This window comes from Crassostrea angulata, chromosome 5, assembly GCF_025612915.1.
Source record: "Crassostrea angulata isolate pt1a10 chromosome 5, ASM2561291v2, whole genome shotgun sequence".
Classification (NCBI taxonomy): Eukaryota; Metazoa; Mollusca; class Bivalvia; order Ostreida; family Ostreidae; genus Magallana; species Magallana angulata.
Window position 1 is genome coordinate 15,954,252 of NC_069115.1, and position 9,688 is coordinate 15,963,939.

Consider the following 9,688-nt stretch of genomic DNA (forward strand, 5'->3'; position numbering starts at 1 on the left):
CATAATTATATGTTCTTGAAAACAACTTTTCAGCTGGTTAGTTAGTCGATTAAATTGGCAGGCCAAATCCTGAAGAAGAAATAAATCTATAGACGAAAACCTGCAACATTACAACTACTGATACTCATTTAGATCGAAAATGATCTATTGTTTTTACGCATCATTAAACGAGTTCATATCTCAAATATTAAAAATATGTAGGCTTCTTTTCAAATACTAGATTATGAACTTAACGTCATTGTTTATGTTTATCAGATTAATATTGTCTCAATGGTGTACATGTACCAGAATAATGAAGAAAAAAAAACAACTAATGTGAAGCATGTACAAAAATGTGAAAAGTGCGATTTATTTAAAAGGTTTTTAGGTCACCTGAGTCACTCAGTTGACCTATTGCAATTGATCTTCGTCCGTCGTCGTGCGTTAACAATTTTACAGTTTTAACTTCTTCTTGAAAACTACCAGGCCAATCGTTACCAATGTTAGTGTGAAGCAAGTCTATGGTAAGAAGAATCTACATTGTGAAATTCATGGCTCTATCATCCCTGGGGTGCCACAGGCGGGGCCAGATATGCAAAAAAAGACAAATTCTCAAAAAAATCTTCTTCTTTACTCCCACGCATGTGAGGAATAAACTGTATGCATGGTTATGATGTCCATGAAGCCCTCTACCAAAATTGTGAAATTTATGTCCCCTGGATCAGGGGTTCAGGATCTAGGGTGGGCCAATATGGCCATATAGTAAAAATGTATTAAATCTTAGAAAATCTTCTCCTCTACTACCAAATATATTTTTTAAAAACTAAATGCATGATGATGTCCATGAAGCCCTCAACCTAAATTGTGATATTCATGACCCCTGGGTTAGGGGTTCAGGGTCTAGGGTGGGGCGAATATGGCCATATAGTAAAAATGAATTAAATCTTAGAAAATCTTCTTCTCTACTCCCATATATATAAAAAACAAAATGCATCGTTATGATGTCTATGAAGCCCTCTACCTTAATTGTGAAATGCATTACCCCTGGGTAAGGGGTTCAGGCTCTAGGGTGGGGCCAATATGGCCAAATAGTAAAAATGTATTAAATCTTAGAAAATCTTCTTCTTTACTCCCATATATATTTTTTTAAAACTAAATGCATGGTTATGATGTCCATGAGGCCCTCTACCAAAATTGTGAAATTCATGACCCCTTTGTTAAGTGTTCAGGCTTTAGGGTGGGGCCAATATGGCCATAATAGTAAAAATGTTTTAATTCTTTAAAAATCTTCTTCTCTACTCCCACACATGTGAACATAAAACTGAATACATGGTTATGATAACCACAATCTCCTTTACCTAAATTGTGAAATTCTTGGCCCCTGGGTTAGGGGTGCAAGATATGAAGGGGGGGGCGCAATATGGCAATATAGTGTTAATGCATATAATGTTTAAAAAATTTCTTCTCTATTCTCACACATCTGTATAAAAAACAGATTAATAATTATGTTTACCAGGAAGTCCTCTACTGAAATTTTTATTTTCATGTCCCCTCAAGAATGGATTTTGATTCTAGGGCAGGGCCAAAATGGATGTTTAGATGTTAATGCATATAACGTTAAAAATTTATCTTCTTTACTCCCACACACCTGAAAAGGAAAACTGAAGTCATGATTTTGTAGACCAGCTCTTTTAGTTTTTCACCAAAATTATAGGTTTCACAGTTCTTTTTGAAATGTGGTTGTTATTACAAATTTATAATTTTTCTACTCCAGTATGAAACCTAATTAATTAGATGCATATGAGACTCCATGGCAAGTTTATGTATGGGATATATGCTACTCAGGTAACCGTTTAAGGCCAATTGGCCTCTTGTTTTCTAGGTGTTTGGAGAAAGAGTTAAGCATGCAGAACAGAATTTAAAAAGTGGTTTGTTATTTAGAATTTTTTCCTAAGTGTTAATGAAACCGAGTGGAATAAAGACAGGAACTCCATTTGTTGGGTTATTGTAGGTTCATTTGTGTATGGGAAATTACAGAATAAAACTCCCCGACCCTGAAATATAAATACAGTAAATACAAGAATGATAACTCTTGGTGCAAATTCTGCATGCATGACCTTGTATTGAAATTATGATAAAATTCAACGAAACAATTTTCCAAAGTTTAAACGCAAATTCCAATTAACAATAAACTTTCTCATTAGCTTATTATAATTATGCGCAACTCAAATGAAGTTTCTGTTTAACAAAAAAACGAATAAAGGACTATATATGATTTGTGCCTAAAATGGCCCCCTAAAATGTACATTGTCATTTTACTGTTATTTTCATTTTGATTTAAGTGACCACAATTTAAAAATATGACGTAAAGTTTTACCTTTTCCCGCCATTTTCTCATTTTTAGCATAAAAAGGCTTGTTTTGAGTCAGTTTTTCTATAAGGAAACATTGAGCGACTGCTTGAACAAACAAAATATTTTCACCAAAGATGTATCTCTCCAATACTTATGAGTGACAAAAAGTTCGTTCTTGTTCAAAGAGTCTCTCTATATTTCCCATTCGAAAAAAGACAAGAAAAAATGTCAATTTTTGATTGATTTTGATAAAATTATAAAAATAGCGTCACTTCTAACGTCATATACTGCCAGTGAGAGCAGATAATTCAAATAAATAGGTGAAAAACATATTTCATGTCAACTCTTTTATAAAATAACACATCAAATTAATGTACCTGAATCATTTTAAAAATAGCGAATTTTGGGGGCCAAATTTGACTAATATCGTATATAGTTCTTTAAAATAACAAATAACTCATTCAAATCAAATGAACTACATGAACAAAACATATCACCAAGTTATGCATATAAATTCAAATTCTTTTGTTAACATTATTCCAAATGTAGCAATAATTCTGTCCAATATATATATATATATATATATATATATATATATATATATATATATATATATATATATATTTCAACAATGAAATGAAAATATATATTTGTATAAACAAACATATCATATATACAGATATGGAAAAATCACGTACACTTTGTTCATGAGTTAAATGCCACGTGACACTGTTCTCATTAATATTCATGTCTTCAAATTGTCTCCCCTAGGAATGAAAATTACATACCCCTTATGTATGAAATTTGTGTGATTACGTCAAAACTTTAATTTTTTAGAATGAGAACATGTGTTGGGGCAATGCATAAATTAACTGTGTATGTTTTTGTCACCACAATCAGTGATTCACGCTTCAAATTCACTTTGAATGCCTCTTCCAACCATTATAGATAATCTATAAATAGGACTATACTTGCTAAAATGAGTAAATAAATAAATAAATAAACAGCTAAAAATATCAGCTTGAAACAGAATAGAATTATAACCTGAAAAATCTCATTCAATTTATTAAGAAAATTCTTAAATAGAAATATGTAATATGCCTAATGAATCAATATAAAGCGTACTGAGAAAGTCTTGAAAAATGCTAAATTGAAAGTAAAAAGGAACCGACAAGACTTTTAAAATTTGAGTCAAGATTTCTGACACAACTAGTTTGCAATGCAAACTTTGTAAATATATGAGGAACTACTTGACCTATGTATGGCAAGTATTTTAAAAATAATTCCAAAATCCCTTCATGACGCCTTTCATCACTAAAACACACTTTATTCCTACAACGCCCCGCTTCGATTTTTCAGATTCAAAAGTAACCGCCATCTCAATATCTAATGTAAACAAAACAAGCACATTCCGATCCCGGATGTAGTAAATGAGAGAACCAAATGAGGAGAAAATATTTCCGAAATACTTATCTTTTAAATTTTGTGATTTTTCTCATTCCTTTCTATATATTCTATTGTATTAAAAATCGCCATTGTGATAACAATATGGCCGCTATGCAAATTAGGAAAATGTACACCATTTCTCCATATGATATAACATCATACCTCCATTGAGGTGCGAAGGTCATGGAAACTTCTACCAGTTACATGTAGGTCGTGTGTAAATGTATGTCAAAACTAAATGTGAGCGAAATATGCTTTTTAAATGCATGTATATTTAAGCATTATAAAACTGCAAAATTTATAATTATAATGCACTCACACTCTTTCTCAAAGCTTTTAAATTTATTAAGAAAAACACAATTATTTACACATGATAAACTTAATTTGAAGATTATTACTTTTAATTAATTATTGACTGCATTCATACAAATACAAACTCACATAGGCCATTCACTCTCTTCTTATTCTATCTCAAACCATCAAACATTCATTCAAAGTGGGAAAAGAAGTGGAAATAGATAAATACATAATTAAAGAAATTAAAAACCCAATTACACTGTAATACACTAAAAGAACTAACCTTCCAAGTGCAGGAAAATACTTCAAAGATCAATAAAATATAGAACAACTTCAAAATTCTAATATGGCAGTTACAACCGCATGGCTAGCCTCTTAGCATGAAATTCAGGAGTCAGAATGAACAAATACAAGTACCCCTATAAACCAATCACATGACCAGATCTAAGTGACCACTCAAATAAATGCTATAAATAGAGTCTACAGGTGTACTCCTAAGAGGAGTAACCAATGTAAATAAAAACAAACACAAAATATAAATTTAAATTAATTCAACTAAATGATTTTTTTATTCACCACTGATAAATCATTTTCTGTTATGTAATTAAATAAATCGAAGTCTGCAATAGTAAAATTCCTGAAAAGTAACAAATTGATTAGAACATGTCAAAAATAATGAAGAAACAATATTCTGAAATTAAAATATTAAAAACCTATACAATTTCACTCTACTATATTAAAAAAATTAAACGCCTATTGTAACTGTTGTTATTTGTTTCCGCTGATACAATCAATTACTTGAACGTGTAAGTTATGTGTTATTCAAATTTGCATACAAGTTTGTTTCCTTTTGCAATAAAGGACTAAATATGATGAGGGTCTAAAATGGCCCCCTAAAATGAACATCATCATTTAACACTAATGCTTTGTTTTCTTTGTACAGATATATATGTGATGTTCTTACATAATGTTCATTTTGATTCAACTGCCCACAATTTAGAAATATGACATCGTAAAGACAACCTTTTCCCGCCATTTTGGAATTTTTAGCATTAAACGGCTTGTTTTCAAGCAATTTTACATTCATAAATCATAGAGTGCATGCTTAAGGTTCCTCACTACACCGTGAAATAGTTTCTCAAATCAGCAGAAAATTACTTGATTATGATAGAAAGAATGATGGATAAAAAGTATATATGTCAAATAGGCGAAAAAATGTGCAATTTTAGATAAAAAATGATATTTTCAAAAATTTCATTCAGGAAACATAAACAAAATCCCCAGGCGGATTCGAACTCATGACCTGCGGTTCCCAAGCCTGATACTTTAACCACTGAGCTATGACGATATACATCTGATTCGATTGATACAAACAGTTTAACAAAACATTTAAATCGCCATCTTGTGACGTAGTGTCTCAAAAAGCATAAGTATCGGTGTAGTGAAGTACCTTAAACAAACAAAATATTTTAATCAGAGATGTATCTAGCCAAGGCTAAAAAGTGCCCAATTTTTTTTAATTGTTCAAGCATGCGCTCTGTGTTTCCCATTCATAAAAATATAAGTAAAATGTCGACTTTTGACTGATTTTGATTGAATTATAGAGAGAGTGTCACTTCTGACGTCATATACTGCCAGTGAGTGCAAATAAATCAAATAAAATATTGAAAAAAATAGTTTAAATCAACTCTTCTAAAATGTAACACACCATTTAATTGAAGCACTTAAAAAAATTGCAAATTATGGGGGCAAAATTTAACTCATATCATATATAGTTCTTTGATCGTAATAATGAGAATACGATGAGAATGGCATTCCTTTTAACTATAACTAACATCTTTGGCATTAGACCAACAACAATTTATAAAATGCCTCTGCGCATTGATATTATCATTTAACTAAGTCATTCATACAATATTCTACATTGTAAGTCATTTAATGAGACTCTACGATGGACTTTTAAGATAATTTGTTGTTGGAACGCGAATAAAGTGGTAAGAGCGACATACTAAGGCGTAGGAATATTAGGATACGGAACCCCTACGACATTTTAGTTTAAAAACCATAATTAGTAGTTTAAATATGACAAAGATGCACTTTCTCGTAGCTACATACATTACTGGCTCTAAAAAGTACCGTAATTTCATTTTTTACTGATACCTCCTTATATTTACTGATTTTTTACTAATAGTGCTGAGATGTATTGTTTAATGTCCCAATGACTCGGTCGAATTTACTTTTTATATATAATTGTATGCTGGGTACTGAAAACAAACGTTTATTCGCGAGGACATCAATTAGCGATATACTGGAAATAAATTGGTTTCGCGACGACTACGTTTCGCGAGTAAGCCTTATCTAAACCCGTGTTGTTTTTCAACTATACGACAAAGCCTGGTTTTCAAGGAGAAATATTTCCGTGGACGAGACTCTTGTGAATCTAAGGACATTTTCTCGCTCGCGAAGAAAGTTGGTTTACAGTAATCAGTTCGTTTGTTACCCGCCTGTAGTTTACGCGAACTTTCAATATTTTATATTTTTATGTATTTGTTTTTAAAAAATGGACACAAACTTTTAAACAAGAATGAGCAGGCAATCAGATTGAAAACCTCTATACAGCGTGTCAGCATGACTGACATCAAAGAAATTTCCTGCTGAAAATATGAACCACAGAATATTTCTTTTCTGCGGATTTAAATTGAATGTGCATTGTGACTTTTTATAATGCTAATCTATGTTTTATTATTACTGTTTGATTATAAATTGTTAAATATTAGTTGTGTTTTGTGATTCTTTTTAGCATACTTGTATGACATTTTGTTCATTCAAAACATCAATAGACGCAGTCTATGTTTAATAAGCCCATACGACACTCGCATAAAAAAATACTACGATTAAAAAAAAACCTTCAACACCTTTTTTAATATAACGCCCTACAAGCGTGCGTTTTACATTGTAATGAAAAAAAAAACCCAATTATTTTATTATTTGAAAACTTGAAACTAGTAATTTGGTGTCCATTTGACTCCTGTGGACCATGATTACATAGTGGCTACTGTTACCTTCACATGGTTGTCAGTTGTCAGTTTCCATTCTTATCTACTGTATACTATATATTTTTTTCGTTCACATGTAAACAGAAGAATTAAAAAATGGAGGTCGATTGCCCCTGAATAATTATTGTACAAGTTAACTTTTATAAATCAAGTCACTCCTTTATATTGGTTATTGAAAATATAGTATATGAACATTGATTTAACAATGTATGGTTTATCTGCATACAATTAAACATTTAAAACAAAGCACAAACGAAAGGAGATAACCCATAAAAAAAACAATAATGTTGTAATGATAACGTATTGAAGATCCCAAGTATCTATTCTCATGTACAGTACAGATATACCTTTATATCACAGATATACCTTTCTTACAGAAGATCAGCAACTTCTACAATCCTATCGTGACTCGGCATTAAGCTTAATATCATTTGAGCTGAATCTCACTTTACACAACTCATGAATTTTTTATATCATTTGTAGAACTTGTATACAGAATTGTAAAATCGAGTTTTTGAAAGATTTATTTTTATTCAATTTGGTTAACATGACTAATTGTAGCATTTTGACAATTTCTGCTTTTTTTAAATGTGGATTTGTTTCAGAGATAAACGTTAATATAATATTTCATCTGCAAAGATTGTTTGATCATGTCCACCAACAGACAACGAGTGGGAAAGAGCGGCTGCATGGCAAAACTTTGAAAACATCACTTACCTCTGTCATAAATATATTTATCACTGTTTTTTAAATGCTTGAAAAAATGTACCAGTTGAAGTATGCACCACAAACACACTTATAGTTGGTACATAAATACTTGAATGCATACATGTTATTACCTGCACTTGTTTGAAGTTTGTTCTCAGTAAGATGTTCTGTACCTTTTAACTTTGAAGTCTATAATATTTTTACAATCATTGTTTTTGTCCTGTAAAACAGCACACTGATTCATATGAGTGTCCCTAAACCTGGCGGTTTTATTTGCCTTGTTTTTTTTTTCTTCTGTTTCAAAGCATCGGTCGAGGGCCAATTAACGTCTTCGTAAATACACTGCAAATCATTTAAGCACTTGATTTGAGCATAAACAACCCATGGTGGTCTGAAAGTCGTCGAGTAGCTCTCTGTAATATAAATATCTACGTTTTTTTCTGTATGTTTAGTTACAGGTATGTTTCTGCCGTACTGTACGTCTACGAATTACGATAGCCTTAGCAGAGCAAAGGAAGGTTAAACATCCGTTTTTTTATAAGTAATATTTCATTGTATCTTTAGTTATCATTTATTCACTGAAAATTATATTTTGTTTAGATTTCAACATGATAAAATGTTCTTGAAAATAACTTTTCAGCTGGTTCGTTAGGCGATGAAAGAGGCAGGCCATGCCCTGATAGAATAGCACTATCAGCGTAAACCTACGATATTACCACCGCACTAGTCATGAAGATCGACTATTAATAAAAAGTGATATATTTTCCAAATAACAAGAGCAGCACATTTCTCGAAATCCATAAACCGTCTTAAGGTTATTCAGAATATTTTCAGAGTGTTTTGTAAAAATAAATTTGAATTGAAATTGACGATAATTGAATTAAACTTCATTAAACTGTTGACATAATTCATCAAGTTTATTATTCACTCAGTCGATAAATCAAATTTATGATATTCAAACAATCTTGTAAATATATGATGCTACCCCATATGTTTATTTATCTGTTTCGTATTGTAAGATCTCGACTTGTATGCGTTGTCAGTTAACTTTAGCTTATGAATATGTCGGGACCTATATGTTTTTCTTAATATAGTTAAATATTTCGACAAAAGATCATGATGTAGTAAATGACCTTAGAGTGTTTTAATGTGCAAGGTCCATTATGGCGTAACAATTGATTTAGTATATCGTTTTCCCGTACTTTTTTAGCATAATAGTATTATACAGAAAATAAAACATTTTCTTGACATTCCATTGAAAAGTTTTTGAAAGTAAAACAAATACCTATTTTAAATTAAACATAATTTGAAAGCAGATGTCAAGAGATATGCTGTGTTTTAGAGACTGCAGGTACTCTGGTTAAATTTGAATTCGTCAAAAGCGGAAAAAAACTGAAAAGACAATTTAAAACATCTACTTACTGTGTTAACCTTAAAATTAAGTCTCGATTGAAATATTTCAAACATCAGTAACCTGTTGTCCTTTTTCCCTTATACTAGATAGATTTTGGCCGTTTTAACATTTTTTTTATTATAATCAGATTATTTCAATAGTGTATATGTACCTGAATAATGAAAAGCTAGTGTGAAGCATGTAGAAAAAAAAATGTGAAAAGTGCGCATTATTCAGAATCTTTTTTTTTAAGTGTTGAAAGATGTGCATGTTTATTGTAACATTTGTTATGTGTTTTCACTGATAAAATTATTTACATTTATGTGTAAGTTATGTATTATTCAAATCAAAATACATGTTTGTTTCGTTGTGTAAGTAATTTGTTTGTGATAATGCGAATACGACGTTTATTGCCTTTTTTATCACTAACAGTTTTTGATATAACATGTACACCAA